This window comes from Marmota flaviventris, chromosome 3 (assembly GCF_047511675.1).
Source record: "Marmota flaviventris isolate mMarFla1 chromosome 3, mMarFla1.hap1, whole genome shotgun sequence".
NCBI classification, from domain to species: Eukaryota; Metazoa; Chordata; class Mammalia; order Rodentia; family Sciuridae; genus Marmota; species Marmota flaviventris.
This window is the reverse complement of record NC_092500.1, coordinates 23,902,231-23,914,361: the sequence shown is the minus strand read 5'-3', so window position 1 is coordinate 23,914,361 and position 12,131 is coordinate 23,902,231. Positions and strand designations below refer to the sequence as shown.

Sequence of the window (12,131 nt, the reverse complement as noted above, 5' to 3'; positions counted from 1 at the left end):
ATTGTGGGGCAGATGTAAATTGACATGAAGTATCAGAAATGAGGTGTTTAGTCAGCTTTTTCATTGCTATGACCAAAAGACCTGACTAGAAAAAATTTTAGAGGAGGAATAGTTTATTTTGGGCTCCTGGTTTTGGAGGTCTCAGCCCATAGGTGGCCTACTCCTTTTCCGGTTTTGGAGGTCTCAGCCCATAGGTGGGCTACTCCTTTGCTCTGTGCTGAGCTGCAGCAGATATCATGGCAGAAAGGTGTAGTGGAGAAAAGAAGCTCAGAACATGACAGGCAGGAAGGAGAGACTCCTCTAAACCATAGACAAAACATAAACCCTAAAGGCTCACCCTCAGTGACCCCCCTTCTTCATCCACAGCCTACCTGCCTACAGTTACCACCCAGTTAATCCCTACCAGTTGAAAAATGCACTGATTAGGTTAAGACTCTCACAACCTAATCATTTCATCTCTGAAGTTTCTTGCATTGTCTCACACATGAGCTTTTGGGGGACACCACATATCAAAACTACAACAGGAAGGGAAGCAAACATTTTCAGCAGAGAAATTCACGACCAGAAGCATGATGACACAAAAGACTAGTCACATGTGGAGAATGGACTGTATATCATCTAGCCAGAACCTGAAAGTAATCTGTAGAACAATAAAAGAATCCAGTGATTCACTGGTCCAATTTTCAAGTATTCTTTACATTGTCTTACAAAAACAGAGACTGTGAAATGATCTCTGGCAGTACGAGACCATATTTAGATTAATTGCAAAAAAAAAAAAAAAAATTATCAGATGCCTACTTTGCAGTTGTATTCAAATATAAACAATTCTTTTGTCTTGGTTTTCTTGTGGCCTTACTAAAAAATTCATCTGGGATAAAAATCATCAAATTCTGCATTTCAGATTGGAGGTCTCAAATGCAACCTCTCGCAACTAAATACACACAATTCACAGAAAAATATAAATACATGTAATGCTAAAAATTAATGTTGGCGAACCTATTGTCAGAATACAAACAGATATATGGAGTGGAACTGAGAATCATTATTGACCCTTAATATGTGTTTTGTCTCTTGAGATAGAGCAAATCTAACCTTAAAAATTATGATTTATTTCTCCTTTACAACTTGCCCCTGGTTCAGAGACATGGGCTCAATGCCTCTGATATCTTCCATTTTTCTATTCCCCTAAGATACAGTTCCCCATAGTAACAGGCAACTAGAGTGATAAATTAATTAAATCCCAAATAATTACATCACTTCTATGTGGGGATGAAGGGAAACCACCTGTGCTAGCAGTTGTGATGTTAATAGAATGTGTGTATGTGTGGGTGTATGTGTGTATACTATATCAGTTCAGAGTATCATAGGTGAAACTATTCAGTTCTGATTAGATCCAGCCTCATCAAAACAGAGCTTCTCAATTCAATGTCTGCAAAAGTCCTAGAAATTCCACTCAGAGATATCCACATCCATCCCTTAAATCCAAGAAGAGAGAGTGCAATGACCAAGGAAAAGAATGCACGCACATTCTTACCAATTTCCTTGAACTAGGTATGAAGCAACTTTTCTTCATTCCAGGCAGAGTCACCCATAGAAAACAAGAAACAACAATGGCACTTGTGAGAAAATAATTTCAAGTGAGGGCAATGGAATGCTATCCTGAAGATGGAGAGGAAGATTTTTCCTTTGGGGAATAAAAAGAAACATATCAGGGTTTTTTGACCCCTTAGTAGGGCCTCAGCAGTCACTAACTGACACAACAGTAGAAAGCCAGAATGCAAGAGGTACTGGGATGAATAGCATCTAGTGCTCTTTGAGGGTGATTTCTTGCTTGATTTCATTTATTCTTTAGGAAAATCCTCTAAGAGTGTCATTATGCACATCTATAAATGAGACAAGGGGCTCAGATAAGTTATGTAACTTGAACAATATTTAATTGCCAATACAAACCCTTGTCTATCCAATTCTGAAGACTGTGACTTTGATCATTATGTTGGGTGTGATTAGAAAATGCAAGGAAATCAAAGAGAAAAATTGATGCTTCTTGTCAGCCTGTTGGGTGGATTGGACTGAAATGACATAGAAGATGCTTCTGCTCATTCCAACCAAAACATAACAGCCATGCTAGATAAAAGGGAAGAGAAATTGTTTTAATTTGTAGCTGAGCCTAAAGACAGAATAGGGAAATTACAAGTTTACAAAGTAAAATGGTGGATTTGTAAGTAGGTGCTGAACCTAAAGCCCTCAATGAAGAAGAATTAGAATTAGGACTGACAGTGAGGGCTGAGACTTTAATACCTGTCCATGGAAGAGTCCTGGAAAGAAGGCCCTACAAAGGGGGGCAGTCAGAACTTAGCTAACTGCATAGAAATCTCTTGCCTACTAGCCTGAGTAGACGTAGGGGTCATGTCAAGTGGGTCATGTCAAGTGTCTACTATCAAGGATGAAAAGAAGCCACTTGGAAGAAATTGGAAACCCACTTTAGGTTAAAAGGCTAAAATTCATACCACCTGAATGGTGTAGGGAAATCAGCAGAAATACCAGCTCAGAACTGGGGAGACCCAGGGAGCTCTGGCTGAGGCAGACAGGAAACTACTGTATACTCCTCAGGTCACCAGGGACTTCTCCTCTACCATTCCCAGTTCTTCTGAAGATGATTATTGCTCAGATTGTATCTGGAGAAATTCTGGTGATACTTTGGATCCATAAAGAAAAAGAAAATAAAAATTGAAATAATTCAGTAGAAAAAGCATCTTTTGTATAAGGAACCCAAAGTGAAGTGGTCTTAAGTTTTCTCTGGAGCATTAAAGAACAGATGACATTTATTCTCAAGAATCAAAACACAAAAGAGACAAAGGGTATGGAGAGGCTTCTCTCTGCCTTCTCTGTACCTGACTCAGTTCTCCCCAGAAGCAGTATTACCTGTGTCAGTGTCCTGTCCCTGTGGTGACAATCCACAACAAATTCATGCCTTAAAATGACTGAAATTTATTATAATTTTGGAGGTCATATGTCCAAAATGAGCCTCAATGGGCTCTTGTGAGAAAATAATTTCAAGTGAGGGCAATGGAATGCTATCCTGAAGATGGAGAGGAAGATTTTTCCTTTGGGGAATAAAAAGAAACATATCAGGGTTTTTGACCCCTTAGTAGGGCCTCAGCAGTCACTGACTGACACAACAATCAATGGGCTAGTAGAAGTATGTACAGGGCTACTTTCCTGGCAGGCTGTAGGCGAGAACCTATTTCCTTGCCTTTTTTGGCTCCTAGAGGCCACCTGAACTAACTAACTCTCTCTCTCTCTCTCTCTCTCTCTCTCTCTCTCTCTCTCTCTCTCTCTCTCTCTTTTCCTCCATCTTTCAAGCTAGACAAGTAGAATCTCCAAATCTCTCTGACATTCTTACTCTTCTGCCTCCAGCTTCCACATAGAAGAACCCTGTGATGACACTGGGCCCACCTAGATAACCCAGGATAATATCCCCATCTCAATGATAATTGATAGGCAGCCTTAATTTCATTTGGCAATTTTAATTCTCCTTTGTCCTATAACCTAACGTAGTAACAGGTTCTGGGGACAGGAAGCAAACATCTTTACGGGACCTCATCTGCTTTCCACAATCAGTTCCTTGTGTTCCATGCCACCATTATTTCATGCTCATCTGAACTGTCAGAGTTCCCGTGTAGAGGTCAGATCCACTCCAGTTCATTCAAACAGAGACTGATTAAAGGACTTTCAGAGTCACTGGGAAAGCTAAAGAAACATTCTTAGCTAAGAGTCCAGAAGTGACTAAGTCACCAAAGGAGCTGCTGTTTTGTTTTATAAAGGAAGTTGTAGAGTCAGGAATTTGCCAACAACATAGGAAGCTGCTGCTGTAGCTGTAGGCTCAAGAATCATATCACCTCTGCCGAAATCCACACCCACCAGAGATGCATCCATTCTTGTTTCATCATTTAACCCAGTTCCAAGTTCAAGTCTTTTCTGAACGCACTGAAGTCATCAAATCTTGGAAATATGATTTTTTTAAAATGATATCTTCAGTTTAGGAAAGTACTTGGAGATGAGATGTTGAGTAAATCAATCTGGTATATACATGAATACATTGTTATATTTTTTCCTTTAAAGTACAAATAGCAGTATAACTGTATACAATATTGCTTCTCTTTCCTTTTTTCCTTTAACTTAATATGAATATGTCTTGGTACTTTTTTCTTATCAATACATAGATTTTTATGGCTGTATAACATTCCTTGATATAGTCGTAGCATAATTAATTAGTTTTCTTTTGATAGATATTTAGTTTTCATTCCTCTATTATTGCATATACATCTATTACATATATATCACATGTATATATAACACATATGTTTGTGTGTATATGTATATATATACACACACACATACATTACATATATACATGTCATTGTGTACATAGACTGGTGTATCTACTGGTCAATTTCCATAAGTGAAATCTCTAGATCAAAGGGTCATTTTATAGGTCAATTTCACAAATTTTACCAAAAGTCTTCTAATAATAGTATGCCAGTTTGTACTTCTGTCACCAATTAATAGGAGGTGTTTTATTTCCCGACACCCTTGCTGACACAAGCACATTGTAGACACTTTTAAAACATTTTTTACATGGTGGGAGGAAAAAAAGGTTTAATTTTCATTATGCATCTCTTACTAGGATGAAGATTGAGCATCCTTTCTGTGAACTCTACTCATAATTTTTGCCCATCTTGAGATTTTTCTCTTCTTTTTTGTAGAGGCCCTTTATTATGGAACTCAACATGTTAACTTGAAGTTATTTTCAAATGAATTTTTCTAATTTATCAGTTGCTATTTAATCTTTTTAGTGATACTTCTGTCCTATGAAGAAACTTTTTCTTTCTACATAACAGAAAATTATTAATGTTTTCTTTGATAGCTTCTGGATTGTCAGTTGAAAGGTCCTTCCTACTCAGATTTTTTCAATAATTTATGGAGGTCTATTTGGAATATGAAAAGTGTGTCAAATGGATACTAATTTAGTATTCCTAGGTGAATACCCTATTTCTGTACTTTTCTTTTAGTTCCTATTAATCTGTTCAGGCTTTAATACTATATTCTTTCAATTATTATGGTCTTATAATAATAAATTTAATATGGATTAGGGTAAATCCCCCACCCTATTCTTTTTTCCAAAATTGGCTTTTATGGCTCTTTTTAAAAAGTCTGGAAGCAACTTGTATATTTAAAAAAAATCTTCTTATATTTTTATTGGAGTTGTAGAGTTGTATTACATTTAGATATTAGCCTATAAATAGCTTATATTTTATTTTATTGAATTATCTTAACAAAGTATTATGTACCCTTTATATTTTTTAATTCAAATTTTCAGTAGTATTTTAACATTTTCTTGAAATAGATCTTATATTTTCACGTTAGGTTTGTTTTTAGATATTTTATCTTTTTATTAGTAGTGTCAATTTTTTATTACATTTCTATTAGATGTTATTTTAATGTACAAAAGTTATGTATGTCACCATATTTATTTGATTATCCTTAAATAATTTTCTTCACTTGATCTTTCATGAACATGGTTTGAATCAGAAGCCGTTTTCCATAAAGGATCATGTGGTAAATATCTTAGCATTTTGTTCTCTGCTGCAAGTGCTTAGCTCTGTGTAGCCTGAGAGGAGCCCTAGATAAAACATAATGAATGAGTGTAGCTGCATTCCATTAAGACTTTACTTGTGGACACTGGCATATGAATTTCATGTATCACAAAATATTATTACTTTTTTACATATTTTTCAACCATTAAAAAATATGTAAACTATTCTTAGCTCATGGGTCTTACAAGAACATGCATGGGCTAGATTTAACCCATGGGTTATAGTTTGACACTCTCTGGAGAAAGTAAAGTTCTTCTACTATGAATATAATTCTCTATCTTCTCCTATAGCTTTAGTTTTTGTTTTCTTATTGTTGATACTCTATTGCGTGAGGTACATCCTGAAAAATTATATCTTTATTGTCAATTGCACCTGGTAGCATTATAAATGTCCTACCTTTGTTTTACTTTGGGGGTAGAATTTTACTTTGAATGATAACTAGGTTCATAAATACTTCTTTCTTTTGGTTTACATTTTTCTATCATACATTTTCCCATCCTTTTATTTTCAACTGTTCTAAATAATTTTAGTTTACATGTTTATTTTATAGAATATAAAGTTGGATTTTCTTTTGTTTTAAAACTCAACAGTATTTTTCTCATAACAAGTGATTTCAATCAATTTTAATTTATTAATATGGGAGGAATGGAATAATTGATGTTATTATTTTGTATAATTTTGCTATGTGTGTATATATGTTATATGTAAGTATGTATGTTTTATATATTTCTTTCAAGAGAGGGAGATTAGAAAACAAAACTCAAAAGTTGTAATTGAGGGAAAAAATGTATTAAAATATTTGTCACCTTTTTGAGAAAAATTAATTATAGCAAAAAACCCTCACAATTGATAAATATTAATAAAGTAGTCCCTGATATTGACACGTTAAAATATTAGGGATTCTTGCTCGACTCTAAGCAAGTAAATTAGAAAAGCTATAAAATTTATAACTTTCTAGAAAACATAATTTACCTAAGTAATGGTGAAAATTTTAGACAGCTCTATTACTGTGAAAAGATAATGTCATATTAGAAATTAAAATTGAAAAATAAAGTTAATTAAGTTAAAATAAATCATAATAAACCCATTACAAGTTAGCACATTACAAATCTCTGTAATGCCTCGCTAAATAAAAGGTAGTTGAACTCCTATACCTACTTCTGTAGTCACTCTGTTGCCATATAATTTTGGCTGAAATAAGTAAATAAAATCCAGCTGTACACAATTTGTAGTTAGAAACGAGAAGCATTTCAAGAGCCTCTTCACATGATGATGGATATTCTTTTTGGAGACCATATTAGATCTCCATCAGAGTTAGTTTCTTAAACGCGAGTGTAGACTCTGAAACCGTATCAGTGAAGTTTTTTTAAAAAATACTTTAGTCTATCTTTGAAGTTTGAGTAACTCTTTTACTCATACATTATTTTGTAACATTATATATTAGACATTTGGAAATTTTTGGTTCCTTGAGTTATGCGGAACTTCTAAATGTCAGTACATTTCCTTGGGCAATATTTAAAACTCAAAAAAATTTGAATATCACCATCATTCCAATCAGAAAAGTCTAAGTACTGGAAAATTCATGGTAGTAAATATAAGTTTTCCAAAATTCAAACTTTCCACTTGAAAACTTGAATTTTATCATTGGTAGCAAACATCGTTCATTATTTTCCTTCAAGTCATGCTTGCTTCTTTTATTTTTGAGAAAATGTTTGCCCCCCACCTAAGTCTTAAAGCACTTAGTTTGTCTTGTCAGTTGTTCTTTCAAGTCAAAATGGCATTTTGTGAGGGAAAGAAGGAACACATTCAGATTTCACCTCCAGCAGTCACTAAGTGCTTTTCCTGGAGACAGCCTTTATATTTCAGTATGCCATAGAAGTGCTTTGTATGCATGTCTCATTTATCACAAACAACATCAGCAGTGTGGATAGTTAATAACTTTCACTGCTTCATCAGTAGTATTCTTAAGTGAAACTAGCATTTAAGTTAATTTATTCATTTGACATGAAGAATGCAAAAATCACTAGTACAATTAGGTGCTACCACCTCCCGAGGTTCCTGCCGAGTTACCAGTATGACTTATGTCTGCCTTTGCCATCAATGCAAATGGCAGCACAATTGTTCCAGGGTAAACCACTAAATTCAGAAAAACTCTTCAGCATGTTGAGTATTTTTCTTGCGTTATTGTCGATCATTCACATGAAAGGAGGTCCTCTTGGGATAGTTGGTGCTAATACCTTTAGTCATATATGAGAAAAACTTTTAAGTCCAGCCACATCTGTAAATTTGAGCCATTTGTAAGGCAAAAGTATAATTCTGCAGACAAATTATGAACTGAGTCCTGAGTCTGCAACAACATCTTTAATCCAGGTGTTTTTATTATTGGAAAGTGCTGTGAGTTCTTTGCATTTTGACCTGGTGGTGATTACTGCACCCAGAACATGTAGGTCTTAGACCTCAGGATGGACATTTGGCAACACCACGGGTACAATGTTTTATTAGTATCTAGGTTTTTGAGGGAATTTCTCTAGCTGAGGGAATTTCTCTAACTTACTCTATATGATACTCCACTGGCTTTTCCATTATTTGAAAAGCTGTAACAAATAAATTTTTTGGATTATTACATATGTTACATTTATAATGTTTATTTCCTTTTTCTTTAAACTGTGAGCAGTTGGTTCCAACTTGTTGGCTGCATAATAATATTAAAAAATGCGCAGGTCATCATCAAGTATACTCTGCTGTTTCTTCCTGAGATGAACACCTCTCTTTCGTCATCTGCCTCCTCCTTTTTACTCTCGAGGACAACGACTTTGGGCATGGCTCCAAACATTTTGTGGTTTAGGGTTTTAGCTCTTCCCTGATTTTACTGAAAGTAGAATTTCTGTTTTTGTTACTTATTTTCTTTGTTGTTTAGTGGTGATTTCCAGGAGGAAAAGAGGTTTTGCCAGTATTACATGAACATTTTCAAACTAGAAGTCACTACAAACTAGTGTTTTTTTTTTTTTTTTTAATAAATGTTTCACTCTTTTAATATAAATATAGAAAGGAACACAAATCATGCAGATAAAAATTTCATGAACAATTTCCAAGGAAATGCCCGTCTAACCAACCCTGGATCCATAAATAGAACAAGACCAACATCCAGGAAGTCTATACCATGCCCCTCTCTGGCCTCTAGCAACCTCCCTTTCTTCTGATTTCTGACAGTCAGATTAGTTTGGCCAATTTTTGAATTTTGTAAAAATGAAATAGTACAGTCCATATTCTATTGTTTGGCTACTTTTGTTCGGTGTTTTGTTTGTAAGATTATCCTCTTTGTGGATGTAATATACAGCTTATTATCCATCCTACTATTGCTACACATTTGGGGCTGTAATGAATAATGCCTCTATGAACATACTCGTACAGGACATGGGAAACACAGATGTGTGCATTTTTGTGTACATGCCAAGGAGTGGGATTCCTGGTCATGGGGTGTGCATATTTTAGTATGTAGCCTAAAAACTCTCCAAGGTATTTTTTTTTTTAAACCCAGAACCCTATATTGAAATTAACTTCTTTCTTCACATCACTAAAGGTTACATCTATCATAAATCAAGTGCCCACTTAACATAGGATCAGAGAAGTGGGGGGCTGGGGAGAGAGGGAAAGAGACTGAGAGAAACTCAGTAAAGACGTTTCAACATTTAATTAACAGGCATTCATGATACAGGCAAGGGAGAAGTTAGGAAGCAATCATCACAGTCCTTGCCAAGACTGAAGGGAGAGATGATTCTCCAAGTTGAAAGGTCTTAACCATTTTCAAAGCAGCATAAATAAGAAAAGACCTATACCTGGACCCAAAATGAAATATTAAATCACCACAAATAATAAGAAGTGTTGATGGAATATATTCCAGAGGGAGGAAATTCAGGTCCACTGGAAAGGAATGAGCATTTGTTGGCATCAGGGCTTCTTGCCATCAATGATTGGTGCTAGAAAGCAGGAGAGCAAGGTCCTTGAATTTTTAGGGGAAGATGAGTTTCTACTGAAATCATATATTTAAATCATGAGTCAAGTATGAGGGCTTTGTAAGAATGCAAATGGTTTACTTTTGGTGCACATTTATTGGTGCACAAACTTGAGAATGCACCCCAGTGTACAAAGTTGCACATGAAGAAAGGAAGCAACAGGAAGGAGGGCGGGAGGGAAGGAAAGGCAGGACCTCAGGGCTTCCAACTGTGCAGCAAACTGGAAATATATCCGCACAAAGTAGGTTGGCAAGTTTGTGAGGTCAGGAATGTCTTGAAGCAGCATAGATGGATTCTAGGCAGCAGAAAAAATAACTAAAAAGCTAGATATTACCATATTAAGAATATGGTAAAGAATACAATATTACTTTCCTCCGCAGGGGAAAAAAAAAGACATCCAGAAATTATAATGGAGAATGTTCTTTAAGAATCCATGGCCCAAACATGAACTGAATTAGAATATGACATGATTTTGAGACTGGTATGAGTAAAAACAATCCATATGATCTTTATGCTAAGAAATTCATCCTTTGTGGGTCACAAGATTGCAGCATTTACCCTTCGTGAAAGAAATTTTGTCTTAAGGAAGTCAACAATCCTTATGAAGTTATAATAATTTTAAGTATTTATTGATTTTCAACTTAGAGGTAAAATAAGGAAGGATTCTTTATGGAGACAGAACAGATCTTCAATGTTATCAACTTTGAAAACAGGCTAGCAAGGAAAAGGAAGGGAGTAGATACTTTTAGATCACAAAGTATGACATCAAGAGATTATTTATATTTGGTGGAACTAGAAAGAGAGCTTTTAGAACAATGTTGATATATAAAAATAGGGGTACTAAATTTGGTGCTGTAAGTATAAAAATTTTGAAGTCAAAAGAGTGGTTGTGCAAGAAACATCACATGCCCAGTCCTATTTTGTATTTTATTTAGAGATAGGGTCTCACTGAGTTGCTTAACACCTTGCTTTTGCTGGGGTTGACTTTGAACTCTCGATCTTCCTGCCTCAGCCTCCCAAGCTGCTGGGATTACAGGCATGTGCCACCCACCTGGCGAGAATTTCAGTTTTGATAATGTAAATATATGGTGAAAATAAGCAGCTCATTAAAAGATACAACATGTCAAATTGGATTACTTTCAGAAATGCAAATATGATTTAGTATTAGAAGATCTATTAAACTAAATCACTACATTAACTGATAAGAAGAGAAAAATATTCATCCTCTCAAATAAATGCACAAAAATTTAATAAAATTCAATCATTCATGAGTCTAAAACTAGGAATTAAAGTAAATTTACTTAATTTGAAAAAGTTATAAGTGAGGAAAAAACCTACTGCATTTATACTCAATATTCAAATGCGAACACTGTCCCCTTTAAAAGCAGGAGCAAAAAAATGTTATCACCACTTTGGTTCAGAATTGTTCTGGAATTCCTGCCTTGCACAGTATTTAAAGGGAAAAGAAATTTTACAAAATAAGTAATAGGCAAGAAAAAAAATCTGTCATTAGCTATGACATATTGACACAGCTAATTCCCCAAAACTACAGACAGTAAGAATCAATGGGTGTAAAATTTTATTTCTATAAATTTTAAACAGGCAATACATTTTAAAAAGATATTATATTCACTATAAAATATGTAAAACATCAAAGGATAAATCTAACAAAAGTTATACAACAAAAAATTATAAAATTTTGTTGAAAAAAACCCAGAAAACAAAGGTATATAAGAACACTCAATATTGGTAACATGCCAAGTACGTTTTCTAAAAATGATTTATAAACAATGTAGTTTTGGAGCTGGGGTTGTAGCTCAGTGGTAGAGCCCTTCCCTGGCACATGTGAGGCACTGGGTACCCTCCTCAGCACCACATAAAAATAAATAAATAAAATAAAGGTATTGTTTTTCATCTACAATTAAAAAATATTTTTTAAAAAATGTGTTGCAGTAACAATTCATCAAGTTTTATTTTGTGTAATTTAACAATCTGATACTAAACTTTATACAGAAAAGCAAAAGCCAAGATTGGTTAAAAAAACACATGAAAAAGAACTACCTCATTACTTCCACTTTAAGGCAATTTGTGTACTTATGTACTAGATAATATGTACTCACATATTCATAGCAGTCTTGTTCATAATAACAAAGACAAAAATAAAACAAAATCAGAAAGAACCCCTATGTACATCAACATTAGAATAGATAAATAAATCACAATATATTCATTTAAAGGAATAATATATGGTAATTAAAAATTGTCAATGAATTATAGCTATATTCATGAGCCTGAATAAATTTTAATGGAAAAAGATAAATGCATGCAATTTCTCTCCCAAAAAAGTCCCCAAAAGATAAAATTAACAATACATTATAGGATACATAATATCCACATTTAAATGGTAAAGGTCAACTGTGGGCTATACATATTTACAGAGCAAGAGAGGGAAAAAACTTCA

At 34.5% G+C, this 12,131-nt stretch overlaps 1 protein-coding gene across 1 annotated transcript in view; it reads left to right on the top strand.

Annotated features, from left to right (window-relative positions):
* The window catches only part of Cfap54 (cilia and flagella associated protein 54), a 308,923-nt gene that overhangs the window by 216,281 nt on the left and 80,511 nt on the right, over positions 1-12,131 (top strand). The window lies entirely within an intron of this gene.